Source organism: Ursus maritimus, unplaced genomic scaffold, assembly GCF_017311325.1.
Source record: "Ursus maritimus isolate PB19 unplaced genomic scaffold, ASM1731132v1 scaffold_2, whole genome shotgun sequence".
Taxonomy (NCBI): Eukaryota; Metazoa; Chordata; class Mammalia; order Carnivora; family Ursidae; genus Ursus; species Ursus maritimus.
This window is the reverse complement of record NW_024424452.1, coordinates 51948795-51968924: the sequence shown is the minus strand read 5'-3', so window position 1 is coordinate 51968924 and position 20130 is coordinate 51948795. Positions and strand designations below refer to the sequence as shown.

Sequence of the window (20130 nt, the reverse complement as noted above, 5' to 3'; positions counted from 1 at the left end):
AGTTCTTTTACATCAACAGGAAAAAGAGGAGTACTTAATTGAAAAAATAGGCAAAGGACACAAAGAGGCAAATTACAAAAGAAAAATAAACATATGAGTTTATGTTCAACTTTACCAGCATCACACAATGAGTTCCTTTTTTGGCTATCAAATTGGCAAAGGTTAAAAACCAAAATGAATTTGCTGCGATGGTAAGATTATGGGAAACAGGCCCTCTTATACACTGCCAGTTCAACAATATTTCTATGTGGCAGATACAACCGTGACCAAGACAGACAGACCCAGCTCCCATGGAACTCCAGGTCTGTGGGGAACACATTACAGACAGGGACAGGCATCAAACAGTCAAAGTACCTGAAGGCTTTACAGAGTTGCAGAGTAGGGTACACATACCTTCACACTCTCTACCAAACCCTGTGGCAGGGATGTGGGCTACCAAGGCTGAAATCCAATCTTTTTGGGGTGGACGTGACATAGAAGGCATAGTTCAGTGCGAACGTGTAATATTTACACAGTAGTACACTCCCAGAGGTGGGGACAGGAGCAGGGTCAGAGAATCAAGCGCATTTTCTCTTACTTCACATTAAAAATAAAGAAACAAACAAGTATAAAATTTTGCTATTTTTGCTTCTGAAAAAGAAATTATAAGTACATACAATTTAATACAAAGGTGACCTAACATGCTGAATGTTTTAATTCCGGCATCCCAAGGCAATTCTTATCTTTAAAAACGGTCTCCCTCCCTCCCTCTGTTACTAGCAATTCCCTCATCTTGTGCATCAGGGAATTCTCCTCCCTGTGAGGGTCTCCAAGCACGTCCAGAAATGCTTGAACAGCAATTAAATGGTTTCCAGGCCTTGGGGTCTTTATTTCTAACTTAGTTCAAGAGCATATCCTGAGATGGTTATTATACTCTGGAAAATGACTCTGTCAAATGCAAAGGGATAGGAGGTCCCTGCCCTGCGTTCCATTTGCTTCAGAAATTGTATCATGAGGAGTTGTCAGCTCTGGTAACTGTCAAACTTGATTTCTGCCATCTGCAAAACTGAGGTGGGAAGATTTTTCCTCCATAGTATTTCAGTCATTCTCTCTGGGCAGTGATGAAACTCTGTAAGAGCTTATAATTATTATAGTTCTTCTATTTCCTCTCCAGGTCTGAATATGAAGCCTAGAGATACTTAGAGATTAAAGCACAATCTCCAGGGTTTTTTCCCCTCAATGTACTCAGCATGGGCAGGAAAAACTGTGACGTATTCAACAAGGATGGGTGCCTTAGCAGACAGAGTCTTCCAGGAGGAAAATGAAAGTGGTTAATATTTGGACATACCTTTAAACTGCCTACATATTGACCTGTAACTCTAATTCTGGAATTTATGCTAAGAAAGTTAATTAATGAAATGTTCAAATTTTCATGTACAGATACAACCCTCTCAGTATTGTTTATAAGAGTAAAATTTTAAACTAAAATAGCATACAACGGCCTGAAAATTATTTAATAAAAGATTACTAGGAAATAAGATTTTTGTTTTCTCAAGAGTTTGCTGATACAAAAAAATGTACTGCGCATCTTTTAAATGAAAAATTAGTTTACAAAGCAGCATGTTTCTTCAACCCAAATATTTTTAAAATGTACATAAGGATGAAAATGAGCAAAAACATATATATTAAAATATCAATAGTAATTTTCCCTGGATGGTAAAAGTATAAATGTTTTGGCTTATATTTTGAAATTTTCTATACTTCATAAATTTTGTAAAGGAATAATTAGGGAAAGTGGATAGTCATTTTAAGTATAATTTATTGGATTTATACATGCCATTTTATTTCTCAAAATGATGCAGTAGATAAATGATTAGGATTTTTTTTTATAACCATAGTTTATCAGGAAATAATTGTTAAAATTTTGCTTTTCCAAAAAAATGCCTTTAGCTTCTTGGTAGAAAATTGCAACCTGACTCTACTAGTTCCTGTTATTTTCATTTAGGGAAGATAAAAGAGTAGAATTATATCCCAGAACTGTAAGAAATGATTCACATTTTAAAGTGTTTAAGTAAGTTATTCCCAGGTGTGGTTCTGTGATGTCCCATCCTGTTATTTTCAATGAATACTTCTAGTATTATTTCATATTCCTCAAAGAATTATCAAAATCTGTGAACCATCTTTTGCCTCGCCCAGTCTTTAATGTTTCATATGTTATCCAATGGAAGTTATCGTGCGTGCTTCTTTCCAAAATTATATGAGTAATTTTTTGGAACATTTGAAGTACATGTTTAAATTTAAATTATTTTTAATTGCAAAAGCAGTTCTTGTTCAATATGGGAAAATTAGAAAATACAGGTAAATCAAAAGAGGAAAAGATTGAATTTTATAAACCCGTAGCCCAGAGAGGATCACAAATCCCATGGTATATGCTTTTTCAGTTCTTTCCACATGCATAGATTTTCATGGATGTCACACACAGAAACATATATTTTTACAAAAACAGGATGAAATTATATATACATTTTTGTTATTTGGTCTTTTTACTTAAGATATGGTAAGCCTTTCTCCAGGTCAATAAAAATGTATCTACAATGTCATTTCAAAGTGTAAAACATATTCAATTGTATAGTGCTTCTCATCCATTTAGTTTGCCCTGTAATGATAAGAGTTTAAACTGTTTCTAATAGTTACCATCCTAAAAAGCACCACAATGGACAACCTCATAGTTCAATCAGAGTAAGTCATCTCGATTAAGCTACGTTAATTGTGTAAATGTTGGAGGTATAGTCCTGATGCTAACAAAGCTACCTAAGAAAATTAATATTTCTTTCCTCCCCATGTGATGGACATTTTAAAATCAGTGTTCCTTAAATTTGAGAAATGTGTGAATATCTTTCAGAGGAAAACATGTCTGCCGAGCCCAATGTGGATTTAAGTTATTTTCATCAAGTGCTTCCTTAATACATACAAACATAAAGCAGATAGAAATTACTAGTGCTACCATACTACACAGCTATAAAATCAGAACAAACTGATATTGGTAAAACTGTAGGACCCATACAATTCAAATGAAGAGTTTATTTAATCTGTCAAATAGTGTTGGCTTTGCTGAAATTAAATTCCACGGTACTGGAGGGCTGTGAGTACCCTGCAATGGCTCTGTTCTCCCTCCACTCTACTCTTCCAGCTTGAAGTACTGAAAATGTCCCTTCCTACAGGTTACCTTAATATTGCTTAGCCTTGATTTGCTAGTGACCACTATTTGAGTGCTGGTTGCCTTCATTCCCCCACCTCCATTAGCTCAACAATAAAGCAGCTCAGCTTGGCTTGAGTGCCTTAATAATCCTAAACAAAATGCCAAGGTAGGTACTGAATTCGCAAGGAGATCAGACAATCTGGGATAGGGAGGAAAAAAAAATAGCCCTCAAACAAAAATGTAAAATTTACAAGTTTTTATAAAGAACTCCGCAAATCCTAAGAATCCTCTCAGTGATAAAAGCAAAGAAATTGGGTATCAATGATTCAAAACAGATTCCTTCCACCTAGTGTGTGGAGGAGGAACTTCTGATTTTCTTTGGGGAGGAGGGAACGCTCTAGAATACCAGGGACTGTTTAAGGAAGACAGAAGTGGTTGCAATCCTGAACACATTACGCATAAGATACATTTAGGCACATTAAAGGGCTTGGCAAAATTCTGGAAACAGAATTTCACCAGTGGTTCCCTGAACAACACGATTTGGACACAACAAGATTGAGGATCTCATTTGGATTCTGACTCTTATATTTTGTATTTCGGGGTATGTTCCTTAAATTCTCCCAGCCTATTTCTCCCCATTTGAAACTACAAATACACCAACACCTTTCAGGTTTGTTGTGACGGTGAAACGAAGCTCTATGTGTAAGGAAACTGTCATGTAGTTTAAAGTCCAAACTCATTGCTGGGGCCCGTGAGTCACTGTCTCTCCGATAACCATCTCCTCCCATTGTGTTTATAATTGATGCTGGAACTCATTCAACTCTTTGAACATTCCAAGCTCCTTTCTGCCTCCTGAACTTTACATGGCTGCTCCCTTTTCCCCAGGCTATTCTTCCACCAGAATTCACAGGACAGACTCCTTTATATTCCTCCAGTCTCTGCCCAGACAGCTTTTGCCTAAACCAATCCCCTTGCCTCACAAGATGAGTCCTTAACTCTGCTTTATTTTTTCCCATAGAAGTTATTACTCTCTGAGATTATGTTATGTGTGAATGTATTTGTCCCTTGTCTGTCTCCCTGGGTTGCACATAAGTGTCTGACAGAATAAACTTTCTTTTGTTTCCTACCATACCTCTAACCACGACTGGGTTTTCCCACAGAAAGCACTCAGCATTCGTTGTTACGTGTGAAGTAAGGCTTGGTCTCTTTTGGAGGATTGCGATCTATTGTTTCGATGCCCAGATCCAGAAAAATATGAATCTTCCATACGGACAACTGTAAGGTACGTGAATGCCAACTACTAAAAGCACAGGCTGAGCCCTATGATAAGAGCCCTGAAGAATGGGAATGACCCATGTCAAGTAGCTCAAGTGTGGAACATTTAAAATACTATAAGGCCAATATGACTTATTATCATATGGAGGACCCAAGCATTTTTTCTTTCATTTAAATTGTACTAATAAGAGGAATATAAATAACAAGTGGAAAGAAAAAACTTGTGAACAAAAAATTTAAAAAACCCATGACCAAAATGACAAAACGTCATTCAGGGACAAAGTTTCCTGACATCTTGAGGGTCTGTCCTCTTCTATACTCTTGGATTTCTCCTCATTCAGCCAGTGAGTGAGCAAAGAAAGCAAAGAGTGCATGTTTTATATGGACCAGACTTGGAACTGTTGTATTTCACCTCTGCTCTTGTTCAGCTCCTGGAACTCGGTCATGTGGCCTTACCTAATGCCAGGGAATCTGGAAACCATAGTCCGGCTGTGTGACTAAAGAGACAATAACGTAGATTTGGGGAGCAGTACAGGCTCTGTCACAGGATTAAAACATAATTGTAATATTATTTAATAGGACTATAAATCCAAAGATAAAGTCTGTCTAGAGAGGTTCCTGTCATACCAGTGGTAAACATGTCAAGTCACCAGTTCATTTCCAGAATAAGAAAAAGAACATGCAACGAAATTGCTTTAGTTTAATCTTTGTTCAATGCAACAGTAAAAGGCATTAGCATGCTGTATACTCTCTTTTGGGTCAGTTCAATCATTTGTGATGCTGGAGCGCAAACTGGCATGACAGCTCCTGAGATGATAGTATGGTATGGCTGGTGATAGCCTCCTAGGTTGATCTGCCAGACCTTTTATAATATTACCCCCCACCCGCTTTTGAGCACTCATTTTCACTTACAGCAGAGTTAAGATATATCCTTAAGGAAAATTCTGAAAATGTTCATGAGCAGTTTATTTTCAAACCCTTGTGTATCTGATAATATGTTTCTATTGCTTTCACATATGAAAGATTCACTGGCTGTGAATGAAAGGTTTCTATCAAAAATTTCCCCTTCAAAAATTGTAAACATGACAGAGAAGTTAAAAACCAGACTGATTTTTTTTGCTTCTTCATGCCGTCTTATATTTTTACCCAAATAACATGCAAATTCTTTTTTTTTTAATTAATTTTGCCAAGAATGTGTTAGGGCATTTTGAATTTCATAAGCAAACATGCTTTAGCGCCACAAAATTTCCTTTTATATGCTGTTCCTTCTGCTTCAGTTATTTTGATTTCTTGTTATGGGTTACCCACAGTCCTTACATTAGATGACTGCTCTCTGTCCTTCACTTCCTTCATACGCTCTCATCACTTTACCTGTCTCTCCTTTTCCTTTCTATTTTTGGAAAGCCTCTCACATTGATTTGATCCCTGTGTTCATGGAACTATGGAAAATAAAGACACAACAGGAGCACAGAAAGTACAATGGAATGTGAACTGAGATGGAACTCTGTCTAATACCAAGCAGAACAAGAACTGTGGGGGTATTTAATTCCTCTTACAAGTGCAAGTCTGGGAAGTCTTCAGAAAGAAGGCACAAGATCCTTCCGATCTCTGAAGGATAAATAAATCTTCATCAGTTGAGCAAAGGAGCAAAGGTTAGTTTAGGCAGAAGAATGAACCTACTTATGGGCGTCGTTGCATAATGTGAGGTTTTCAGGGGCCAGAGGGAGTCCCACTCCAGTGGGACTGAAGCATAAACTCTGTAGCAAGGCCATGGGGAAGGAGCTGTAATGTGGCATGAGGTCAGACTGCGACCCGGATGGTGATATGCAGGGGTGGTGGGGTTGAAGTAAGGCGGTGGGTGAAAGTCATCTGAGAGAGAAGATTCCAGCATTCTAGTGCAGAAGACTGGTTGGATGTTTTCTCCATTAATGAACAGAAATAAAGATAGAGGAGCATATTTGCTGGAAGATAATTGGTCCAATCTTAAAGGGTTAAGTTAGGGGCGCCTGGGTGGCACAGCGGTTAAGCGTCTGCCTTTGGCTCAGGGCGTGATCCCGGCGTTATGGGATCGAGCCCCACATCAGGCTCCTCTGCTGTGAGCCTGCTTCTTCCTCTCCCACTCCCCCTACTTGTGTTCCCTCTCTCGCTGGCTGTCTCTATCTCTGTCAATAAATAAATAAAAATCTTTAAAAAAAAAAAAAAGGGTTAAGTTTGAATGTCTGAAGGCATGTGGGTCACAGTGTCAGTATGCATCTAGAACAGTGAGCACTGAACCAAGAAGAGCCATGAGAACCGGGATGCAGATTTGTGAGCATATATGGTAGTTATAACTCAGTGTTTGAGATGACCCAGGGTAAGCATTTAGAGGGGGAAAGAATCAGTGTGGGACCACTCAAGCATACCTCTATTTTAGAAGGCAAAAAAGAGAAGTTCACAAAGGAGAAAGTGGTCAATGGCTCACGTGCGTCACAGTGATCAAATAAGAGACAGGTGAAAGCTGTCATTTCCCCAACATGACAAATAGATGTGACAGCATCAAGAGCTCCTAATGTTTGCAGAAGCCCTAATGCATTGGGCAGCGCCAGGAAGGGAAGGTGAGGAAGAGAAGACAGGGAAGCTCTTCTGTAGCCATAACAAAGCCTGTCGCATCTTCCCTGATGTATCATCATAACTCCAAACACAGTATTTTTACTTTCAGCAAAGTGTTTGCATAAGGGCATCACTGCAGTGCTGCCCACGAGGGAATAATGCCGCCCATTTCCGCAGGTCCATCCATGCATACAAACTCCTGCCTGGATATCATGTTAAACCTACAGCTACGGTTAGAGCAGAGAAGCACAATGGTGTGTTTCAAATGCAGTACCTAAAGTTTTAGAAAAACACCAACAGAGACTAGTTTACAAACCACTTTATGTAAGAATGGACCAATACTGTAACAGGTCCCCTAGAGTCATGGCATCCAAAGGGCATTCTGTTGCTCTCATTGGCTCTCCCTATTTCCACATTTCACTCCCATCTCTTTGGCTGATCTCCCAACTCCACTAGGTTTGTTCCAGCATTCAGCACATGACTCAGAGCTCCTAAGGAGTTGCTGATCCACCAGAGATGCAGAGGTACCAATCCAAAACAAGTTATACAACTTTTTTCCCAATCCCTTCTGTCCATTATCTCTCCATCCTCCAATATAGCCCCTAGAGATTTCTCACAACTTCTTGCTTTCAAGAACTTTCCCTATTAATTTTAGTTGTCAAGATATAAGTAAGAGTCTCAAGTATAAAAATCTCCTTCCCCCATGTACATCCCCCCCCACCCCGGCCCCACACCACCAATGGCAATCCACAGCTCGGGTAAATTGCTCTGCACGAAAGATATTTGTCTCCATTTATTTTGTCTTTTTATTTATTTTATATCTTTTAAGTCTTACTATAATGTAATAATGTTCATTGAGAAAATTGGAAAGTATTTTTGGAAAGTATAATGAGGAAAACAATTCTACTAAGCAGAAAGCTACAAATTAATACTTCCAAAATTTTGGTGTGGGGCTTTCAAATTTGGCTTTTAACCTGCAAATATTATACATAGAGAAAAATACACATAGACTTCTAGTTAGCTTTTTAAAATTAAAAGGAATATGCCCAGATCAAGTACCAACAATCCAAAATTTATGCACTGAAAGTTAACCTTTTTTCCTGTCCCACATCCCCACTCCTGTTTCCCAGAGGCAAACGTTGTTTGTACTTGGTTCTGTGGCTCACACAAAGTTCCCTGGCATACAGAAGCATGCAAGTTGTACAAATATAGCCACTTCTAAATAAGCTTAGTATCATACAATCCATACAATTTTTCCTGCCTTTTCACTTAGTTTCTAAAATTTCTCTTAAATATTTTCAGAAAAAAATGACTTTTATTAATTATATATTATTTGTTCATTCATCCAACAAATATTTATTGAGCATCTATTATGTAACAGGCATTGTTCCTTGCACTTGCAATATTACAGTGAGCAAGATGGAAACAATTCCTACCTCTGTAACAGGAATCTCTAATTGTACATTTTAGATTGTTTCCAACTTTCCACATTGTAACTATAAATCTTTGTGTGTTTATAATTATTTACTTAGGATCTATCTCTAGAAATGCCTTCACTGCATAAACAGTGTGAACGTTTTTAAGGTTTTTTTTGACAAAAATACAAAATTACTTTCCAAAAGGCTTATAGAATTTATATCACACACTACAAATAAACAAGCATGACCATTTCGACACTCCCTGACAAACAGGATCTTCCTTTCATCGATTAAGATGAAATTCACCTTTGACCACACTAGCAGAATAAAAGTACACAGGCTATTCCAGATGTGTAACCAAAAAAACCCAACCAACCAACCAAACAAAAACCTCTTAGTTTTCAGCCTCAGTACATTGTTTTCAGTGTGAGAAATTTAAACCTCTTCTTAATCATCATTTTTAAAGAGCATCCCTAAGAACTTCAGATACTCCTTATATACAAAGACTATTAAAAAAATAATACAAATAAAGTAAGAAGGAAACAAAATATCTTGGCCAAAATTAAGTCATTCTCATATTTTGGGAAAAATAGAAACCTGGCTGCCTCCTACAAGCAGTGATTCATTAATACTAATTGGTGCTTTTTTTCCATGTGAGGGAGAAAACGGTTTCAGATCCTAATCAGTCCTCATTACAGTAACAGCAGGCTGCATTTAATCTGCTACTCAACTTTTCAGTTACAGAATCGGTTGACCTATAATTAAAAGACATTTAGGTCTTAGGGGGAAAGAAAAACAATTCGTAATGACAAACAGATAGCAGTGATTTAAAACCCTGCCTGCTTCGCCCCCGTCTGCCCACCTTCGGCAGTCCTGCTGTCAGCCTGACTCAATTCCGTGCAGGGAAATGGAAAAACTGTTTCTTCCCCACTCTAAAATTCAAGTAGAAGAATAAGCATGTGGTGTTCAGAATTCTACACATATCCAATCATGTTACGCTGCAATTACACTTTTCTCTTTATATTTAATATTGGGGGGGTTTTCTTAACTATAAAAGTAGTACATATTTATATTAGAATTTCTGAAAAAATATAAAAGATGTAAAAAGAAGTTAAAAATTTTGCCACAGGAGATAACCGCTATTAACAGTCCTGTGTTTCCTTTCACTCTCCTCTCTATATTTACATTTATTTTTAGTAAGCATACACATATAGTTTTGTTGGTAGCTAGAAAATTGACCCGGGACGGGGCTGAGAGTTGATGTAAGCGTGCAGGCTCTTCTACAGCCAGACTGCCTGGGACAGAATCCTGCCTGCGCCTCTTTCTACATGTGTGCCTTGGGGCAAGTGACTCAACCTCGGTGAGCCTCACTTTCCTTAGCTGCACAACAGTGCTAAAAATAGCCCATGCTTCTTGAGGCAATTTTGGAGATTCAATAAGTACGTATATGGCATGTAATAAGTATTCAATAAATATCAGCTAGTAAGTCTTTTAAACCTATTTTTTCCCATTTAAACTTATTATCATGGTCTCTGTAACTAAAGTATCAAAAACCTCACTTTACACAGCTCTATGATATTCTATCCCGTGGAGATACTATGTTGCAGAATTCCCTTATTATTGGGCATGGAGATAGCTTCCAATTTTTCACCATCGTGAAGAGTACTGCTGTGAACTCCATTTGTTATTATCTCTGATTATTTCTAAGGAGACTTGTTTAGATTTTTCAAGACTGAGTCAAAAGCACTGAACTTTTAAAGCTCCTTGGCACACAGTCTCCCGACGGACTCTCAGAAGTTTGTGAGGCTCCCCTCCCTCCCTCCAGCAGGGCGTGGCTGTCTCTGGTTAATGACACATTTACCAGCACTGGTTACTATCATATTTTCAAAATTTGTATTGATTGAATATGTGAGAAAATGAATCCCACTGTTCATTCAATTGGAAGTTATTTTATTAAAGAAACTGAACATTTCAAATGACTTGGAAATCCATTTCTATCAATTATTTTGTGAATTGTTCATTCATGTTTTTTGCCTATGGGGAGGAGGGCATCATGTTTTAGCCTATTGATTCGTAAGATCTATTTTAAAAGAATATTTTTCTTTTCTGAATTAAATATTATAAATGTTTCTTTCCGTACTTTTTGTCTTTAAACTTTGATTTTGGTCTTTTTTGAGGTACTGAGTTTTAAATTTTCAGGCAGTTAAAAGCTTCCATTTTTTCCTTCCTGGTTTCTTGTTATTTTTCATGTTTAACGTTTAGGTGGTGTTTTTCATCAAACTTTTCTAGCCACTTGTCAAAAACAATCGCCACAATAAGTCAGTGCCGTGTTGATTTGTATCTCATGTAACAAGTACAACAATGAAGAAATTCTCATTTTAATATAAACAAGTTAATAAGTGGATACTTGCTAAGACTGATCCAGAATTTCTCTGATCACGTATCTTCATGCTATAGATGCATCATGGCAGCCAATTTGAGTAAATTTTGCCAATTGCCAGAGAAGAATTTCTTTGTAGAATTTTTCTTTTGAGAATTTTTGTAATAAAGAGAGCTAGTGATATATATTTATTTTTCTGATAATCCTGGGGATGAAGCTGATAAATATGTGACTTAGACTGTGAGTCGAAGAATAGCCTAGATTAAAAACAAAAGTCCCGAAAAACCAAACTACAATGAAATAAACAAAAAACTATGTCTACTTGTGAGCACCCATAGATTTGTAGTAGCTTCATGGAATGAGGTGCTTGGTATAAGTACTTAGAGGCTTAGCAAGAGCTCAACGGGAAAAAGGACTGTGACTGGCTGACTTGTAAAGCCTGTCTGGGGATGTGAGTAAAGGAGCAATATGTGTGCAGAATGGATACCCTGGTATTGGTTCCTCTGAAGGTCTGTTCAATTTTATGACTTTATAAAGAAAGTTGTTTTGTTTTATTTCTAATGAACTCATGCTTTTAAAAATCCTCGCCAAAGCCAACCAAACAAACAAATATCTCAGGGAGCTAGAATCATCTTCTACCAGCATGGCAATATTCAAAATGTGCCTTTTAGAGAGGAACACACTTCACTAAGCTTCTTCATGAATTCTTTTTAGGTTTAATTAAAATAGAAACTTCTTTACTTGGAGTGTTCACCTGTGTCAAACTGCCAACTGCAGCTTCTCAATAGACTCTAGCAGCTGTGTAAGGGGTTGAGAGATTGTAGGTCATATTGTCAAAATGATGGTATGTGGGTCTAGGACACATCAACTTAAAAAACAGTTACGGAAAAATCCCTAGATGAAGGGGAGTCAGAAAAACAAAACAAAACAAAACTGACTAGTTTTTAAAAGAGCCGTGAAATCATCAAGTCCAGCCAACCCAGGTGATGCTGAAGCCATTTTTACAATACTTCCACAAGGGAATGGTCTCACTGAGGCTTGAATACCACCATTCATGGGGGCTCTCAAGCTGTCAGAGAACTTGCATTTGCTGAGCACCTGCCAATTTTCGGGTATTACGCTAGACTCCTTTACAGCAACCCTGCAAAGGTGATTTTTTTTTTTCCCTATTTACAGATGGTAAAATCAGAGAAAGTGGTTAAACAAATGAGCCAGGATTTGAAATCATATATAGATATATAGATATATATATATACACATATACATATACACATATATATATAAAATTTTCTTTCTATGATGTCGTAAGTCTTAGCCTTACCACAAACCTAAACCTCAAAATTTATGAAATAGACCTACTTGTTGAAGTATCTTGTTGAATAAATCAAAATCATTTTCACTAATTTGAATAAAATAAAGGATACATCAAGAGTCTTTCATAAAAATATCACTCTCCCCCCAAGAAGCTCAGGGTGTGTCTCTATTTTACTCCCCAGTATACTCATTTGATCTATTAACATTGTAGCCAAACTGAAGTCTTAATTTGCTTACTTTAATGACTAGTCTAGATTAATCTGAGTTGCTATTATGATTGCCTACATAAAAGCTGCTAGAAGATTTTAAAAGCATTTTGAACTTTTAAATAAATGAAACATCTCTAAAACTCACCTCAATCCTATTCTTTTAATTAATGAATGGAAAACTCTATAAAGACACAAAATAAATCAGTTTCTTCATGTTTCTTCACAAAGCAGAAATTAAATCTTCTCCATCTTAGTTTAGCTGATAAAATGCGTTCTATAACGGGTCCACATGATTTGTCCCTCTCTTTACTTTTTCTGAAATACTATAGTTTGGCCCACAGCTAGATATGAGCAGAAGGAAACTGGGCAGTAAGGCTTGTAATTACCAGTTCTAAAATGTAACTGCTTATCTGCAGTTAGCATATGAAGATTTTCTACAAGTGATTTAGGGCAAGATTTGCCAAGTTTAGAACCACTCAAGTTGGTTTCAAGTTCTAAACTAAACGTTAGTCACTGGGCTTACATGGTTTTTTCTCTCCTACTATTGGCAAAATAGGACTTTCTGTTTCTAAGAAAATCAGTAATAAAAATCTTCTTGGACATTTAAATTGCTTTACAAAACATTTTGATGAGTTAAGTATAAATGAAAAAGAAACATAAGGCTTACATTTCCCTTAAACACACAAGGGATTGTAAATAAAGGGAAAATGTTCATGGAAACATGTTTGGGAATATGCTCAAACTTTGAAAAATAGTTGGGGACATTTGATGAGCCCAAGTGCAGCTGGGTCTTGCTCATCCATGACTCTTTTTTAAAAGTAATGAATTATAAATAAAAACATACATTAATAATTCACGTAAGGATGATAGCAATGGAAGAGAAAAATCCCTCTGCATTAGTCATCCAGCTGGAAAATTCTAAGACAGACTTGAAAAAATAAAACATGAGAAAACTACAAAGTTTCATCTCTCACATAACACAGATGCTTTTCTTACAAAACACAACAGAATTACAAAATCCAGATGATTAAAATGTTGAGGATTAACTGACTATCAGGTATGACTGTCAAATTGAATTGGTTTCTATTCCCAAGTGTCCCTATCTGGACACTAGAGCTTTTCCCATTGAACTATATGAGAGTACACACACACACACACACACACACACACACACCCTTGCATCTAGACTTTAAAATCTTTAGGGAAAATACAATTAAAAATTCTCAAAATGTATCTGTCTTATTAAAAAAGTCGTAAAGAAAATGATGTTTGGATCTTATCCCAGATGTTCTCTCACTTGAGTTAATGCAGGATTCATGCTCTCATGCAACTGTAGGCTTGATAAGTCATAAAGAAAGCTTTGATCAAAAGATCACATGGGTGATTGTTAAAGCAGGATTTCAGGTCCATAGGCTACAGGGCTTTAGAGTGACCTGCACTTTTGGGAGATCCATAAGGGAATTCAGTGAATTAGCATTATCAAATATCATGTACAAAGGCTATTTTGAGTTCCTTCCTGCAATAAAACACAGCCCTACTAATTGGCACTTGCATAGCTCATTCACTCTTGCATTCATTACCTTAATATATAATTATTGTACAGTTACTACGGGTGCTAAGCACAATACTAGCTAGGCACTAAAGATATACAGAGTATGTTCCCTGTGGTATAATAAAAAATACATTTGGTCATTGTCCCCAGATCTTGGCACACAGCTCCTAAAACCCTTGGAATTTCCTGAAAGATAGGAGTATCTTTTGTTATTCATAATGAGCTCCTTTTTATCATACCTGAGTTTATGCTGAAGGTGACTCATGGTGGGCTCTTAAATAGTTTCCAGGGAGGGGCTGGCCACTCTAGAAATAATACCAAGCGCCTGATTAGAGGTTGGATAAAAACTGAAATAATATGGTGCTGGAAGCCTCTGTGATAGTGGGTACATGAATGTGCTAGAAGGGTAGCATCCCTGGAGAAGACAAAGAAGCGCTATACCCAGCTCCATCATCCACTTGGCTGTATCTTTTATAATAAAACTCTAATTGTAAGTATAGAACTTTCGGTGAGTTCTGTGAATGGTTCTAGAGAATCATCAAACCAGAAGAGGGGTCATGGGTTCCTCTGAATTTGCAGTCAAGACAATTGGTCAGAATTACAAGTCATCTGAGGACCTAGAACTTGTAGCTGGCATCTCAAATGGGGACAGTCTTATAGGACTGAGCTCCTTAACCCGTGGGGTCTGTGCTAACTCTACATAGTTGTTTACAATGTAGTATTATTTTTAGAATTGAACTGATTTGTTGGATACCAAATTAGTATCAAAAAATTGCCTTTGCTGAGTTTCCATCTTAGTGGAGGAGACTGTTAGATGAAACAAATTTTTTGTTTTGAAAATCATAGCTTGCCCAAATAGTCTCCAGTTGAAACAGAAAGTTTAAATATATTAAACAATCATGAGAAACGAACAAGAAGAAATAAAGAAGAAGAAGCCCAGAAGAACTAACAGGGAAATTCAATCTAACTTTTAAAGAACAGAAATTTTCAATTCTACTTAAATTATTCCAGAGGACAGAAAAAGAAACCCTTCTAAATTCATTATATAAAATGAAAAGAACATTAATTTCAAAAATATGACAAAGATTGCATTAAAAAAGAAAAAGAAAAACCAATTTCATGTGTGAATATCCATGCAAAAATCTAACAAAAATATTAGCAAACAGCAACAAGTACTATATCAGAAATAACACATCATATTCTAGGAGGGTTCACTCTAGGAAACCAAGGATGATTTGAAATAAGAAAATCCATTAATGTAATCTGTTATACCAGTAGAGATAGAGATCACATCCTTCAATGGAGAAGAGGCATTTCACAAAAATTTAATTACTCATTCATGTTAAAAACATTCAATTATTTCTCTATATATCAATGCAAGATACATAATGACTTTAACAAGAACACTCATTCATGTTAAAAAAAACATTCAATTGTATATATAAATGCAACATATAGAATAAATACATATAAATGGAAGCTACATGAATTTAACATGAATGAGTGCATTTGTGTGTGTATGTGTGTATTTCAGCCCAAAGATCAGCATCTTATTTATCTAGAAACACTAGAGCCTTTGCCAAGAAAGTTAGGAAAAGATAAGCATGTTTATTACATTGATTTCTATTTAATATTGTGCAAATCTAATGGGCAATGCAAATAGCCAAAAGAAGGCAGTTCAAAGCATATGGACTAGACAAGAAGAGACAAAATTATTTCTGCTTCTAGGTGACATGACTACACATCTGGAAAACCTGAATTGTTTGAAAACTAATGCAAACAAATAATCCAGTAAATCAAGAGAGTTATAAAGTTAGAAAAGTCAATAACCTCCATAGATTACAACATAACCATGAAAGAAGATAGAAAGGAAGAGAAGCCCCATTTTCATTGGCAAAAATTTTTAAAAAATTAGATACTTAGGCATAAACATAACAAAATATATTCAAATTTTATATAGTTAATACGCTATAAAATACTATGAAGAATATAAGCTAGCCTTGAAGAAATGGAAGGATTGAACAGTCTTGAATCATAATACTCAACACATCATACAGATAAAAATTCTTCCTAAATTTATAAATTTAACACAATTTTAATATACATACTGTCAAGTTTTCTTCCCCTCATTGGGGCTCGAAAAATAAAATAGAAATTTTATTAGAAAGAATAAAAAAAGCAAGAATAGCTAAGAAATCCATGAAAAATAAAAAGCAAGAAATGAAGACTAGCCCAATTGGATATGAAAGTATACTGTAAAACCTCTACAGTGAAAATAGTGTGGTATTGATACCTGAACACACAGACCATGGAACAGAAAGAAAAACCCATTGGTCCAACCGTACATACCAGATTATTATATGATACAGTTAGCATTGCAAATCACTGACTGTCAGATATACTATTTTATGTAAACTGTGTTGGGATAATTGGATAGTCATATGGGAAAGATAAAATTAGATTCTTTTTTAAGAAAGAAGGAAAAACATTTTATTTGAAGTGAACAATAATTCTAATTGGGTTAAGTGATATTACTGTCGACCTTAGAAGCCATAAAGGCTTTAAATGTTTCTCAGATGCACGATAGATTCTCTAAGATGATTCTGGCCAGGATGTGGGGGAAAGAAAGGATAAAAGAAAACAAAAAAGAGAGTACTACATTAATCCAATTGAAAGTGGTGTAGGATAAAGGGAATCAGAAATGGACAGACTGCCATTAGATCTTGAAGTTAGAGCGGAAAGGATTTGACTTGGGTTTCTTCAGGATGATAGTATGTATATTGCAGGATTTTTTTTGATATTTAAGTAAGCTAATGCTTGCAAAATTCTAGTAATATGATCCACAAATGGCAGTATTGCTGTTGGATTCTAGTTCCTCTAAAATACCCGAATGATCTGTGTCTATGACTCCTGATGGATTAGCACAGTATAAATGTGTTTTCCTTTATTTTTTGAAAAATCAGTTTACTTAGATCCCCTCATGATTTTTTTTTTAGTTTGGTTTTAAAATGAACTTTTTAGGGGCGCCTGGGTGGCGCAGTTGTTAAGCATCTGCCTTCGGCTCAGGGCGTGATCCCAGCGTTCTGGGATTGAGCCCCACATCAGGCTCCTACGCTGGGAGCCTGTTTCTTCCTCTCCCACTCCCCCTGCTTGTGTTCCCTCTCTCGCTTGCTGTCTCTTGCTGTCAAATAAATAAATAAAAATCTTAAAAATAATAAAAATAAAAAATAAAATGAACTTTTTAAAATTTTATTACAGATTTAGATTTACAGAAGAATTACAAAAAGAGTACACAGGGTTCCTATGTATACTCCACAACCTGTTTTGTTTATTATTAACATTTTATGTTGTTGTGCATTTGTTACAATTACTGAACCAATATTAACACATTATTATTAACTGAAGTCTATACTTTATTCATCTTTCCTTTGTTTTGTGTAATGTTGCTTTTTTCTATTCCAGGATCCTAGGCTACTGCATTATATTGAGTTGTCATATCTCTTTAGGCTTTTGGAGTTTCTGAGACTTTCCTTGGTTTTTATGACCTTGACAATTTTGAGACGTACTGGTCAGGTATTTGGAGAATATCTCTCAATCAGGATTTGTCTGGTGGTTTTCTCATGCTTAGACTGAGGCTATGTGGTTTGGGGAGGAAGACCACAGAGGTGAAATGTCGTTTTCACTACAGCATATCAAGGATACATACTATTAATATAACTTGTCACATACTATTAATATAACTTGACCACCTAGATGAGGTAAAGTGTGTGAAGTTTCTTCACTCCAGTTAGTCTTTTCCCCTCCTTTTCATTCTGTCCTTTTAGGAAAAAGCCACTAGGTGTAACCCACGCTTAAGGAGTGAGGAGTTAAATTCCACCTCCTTCAGGTCAAAGTACCTATATAAATTACTTAGAATTATTGTAGATGGGAAATTCATTTAGTTTCTCCAATTTTGTATATCTTCAATCATTTATTTATATCAATACAGGTATTTGGCTTATACTTTGGATTATAATTCAGTACTACGTTATTTATTAATGTTGCTTAAATCATTCCAGCTTTGGCTATTGGGAGCTCTATCAACTGTGGTCCTGACATACCCCTGTCATGGTGGGATTTTTTTTTTTAACACTTCCTTATTTTTTGGCCCTATAAGATGCTCCAGGCTTATCTTGTATATTTCCTGCCCCAGTCCTAGAATCAGTCATTTCACCATGGAACTCTGGTCCCTCTTACTAGAGAACACTATTAGAGAACAATACAAGGGTGTTAGGTGGGTGCTGCTGGCTACTGAGGTCTCATCGCTTCTAGGCTATCACCGCTGACACTGTAAGAAAATATATGTGTGTGTATACTAACCTACATATATGCACATCTATAGAAACTTCTATGTGTAAGCATTTGTATCTATATTAAGCTAATATAACTTCATACGACATCTCCAACTTTACTCCATTGCCACATGGATGATTCTAACCTCATTCTTTTGTTTATTTTTACAGTCACATTCCAATAGTGAGAAATCTGGTTCCTATCATGTCATCCAGTTAATAAAATATTCAATTATAAGTATACATGTATAACAGTATCAGAACTGTTCATTTTTACCTCCATGGAATACAACTTTATTAGCTAGAGTACAGTGCTTTATATTGAGTATTTTTTGCCCTATTCTTATGGACTCTACTCATCTCCAAAGTTACTTAGGTCAACTCACCCTGCCGTGAGTTGGTTTTATATGTTTATAGTATAGTTAGATTGTGTTGTTACAGTCTTCATTCCATTGTCTGATTCCTCCAACCCATCAAATGATTCTTTGAAAATCTGCGTCCACTGCCCTAGAAGAGCCCCTACATTCCACCCAGGTTTTATGCCCATCATTAATTTTGAAAAGTTATCAGTCATTATTATGTCAAATTTCTTTTTTTTCTGTTCCTTCTTTTTTTTTTTTTTTTTTTTTTTTTTTTGGTATTTCAGTTACACAGGTTATGCCTTTTGAAATTGTCCCACAGTTCTTGGATATTCTACTTTTCTTCTTTCCCTTTTTTTTTTTCCTTTCTTGGATTTTTAATTTGGAAAGTATCTATAGGCCTATCTTCAAGGTCACTGATTCTTTGATTGTGTGCAATCTATTTATGAGCTCATCAAAGGCATTCTTCATTTCTGTTAAAATGTTTTGATTTCTTGCATTTTCTTTTGATTTTTTCCTTCCTGCTTCCACCTTTCTGCTTAATTGCTTATCTGTTCTTGCATATTATCAATGTTTTCCATTAGATCCTTTAACATATTAATATTATTTTATTACATTCTTGAAAACTGCAACATCTGTTTCATATCTAAGTAGGGTTATGATGCTTGCTTTCTCTTCAGATTGATTATTTTTCCCCTTTTGGCATGATTATATATTTCTTTGAGAGCTGGACATATTGTATCAAATAATAGGGACTGTGGCTAGCAGGCCCTTAGTGTGAGGATTTATGTTAATCTATGTAGGAGTTCGACTATGTTTAGTGTTTGCTGAAGCTTCCAGAGGCCTCGTATTTTTCTAATGTCCTTGTTGTAATCTCTCTTGATTTTGGGTTTCCCCAAAGACTTCTCTTCAGAGAAGTATTCTGCAGCTATTTCAGCTATAATTGACAGTATTTTACTGCAGCTCTGTTGGCCCAGTGGTAAGACGCAGGGTACGGAAAGCATTACATAGTTTTATGATCAAGTCTCAGTCTATTGGTAGATTTATATCTGCAGACTGTGATAACAGTCTGCACAAATGCTACTCTAATGATGTAGGGTCTTTTTTTTTTTTCTTTTTCCATTTAGGTGAGAAATAGATGACTTCAAGTCTGAATGGGAGGAATGCCGTTCAACAAGGTAGAATAAGATTTTACAAAAGTCCCATCCTCTGAAGTCTTAGCCCTTTCTCATGGAGAACTCTTTGGGCACATTTAACAATAATTACTCTATTCCTTGCTCTGCCAAGACCATGAGAGGATTTTTCTCAAATCTTCAACGTGAGGATGTGGTATGGGTTCCTGGAGAAATAAACCACAACAGTGAGGAATTTAGCAATTCATCAACATTACTATTTAGGTGTTCCTATCAGTTCATGGCTTTAGTGGCTCTTCTCCAAATAAGCAGAATTCAGGTGTGACTCTCTGGACTCCCCTGTCTTTCTTTTCTTTTCTTTTCTTTTCTTTTCTTTTCTTTTCTTTTCTTTT

The 20130-nt window shown here is 36.1% G+C and overlaps 1 long non-coding RNA gene across 1 annotated transcript in view; it reads right to left on the bottom strand.

The window, feature by feature from the left end:
• Nucleotides 1-20130, bottom strand: part of LOC103658195 — a 197525-nt gene that overhangs the window by 56415 nt on the left and 120980 nt on the right. The window lies entirely within an intron of this gene.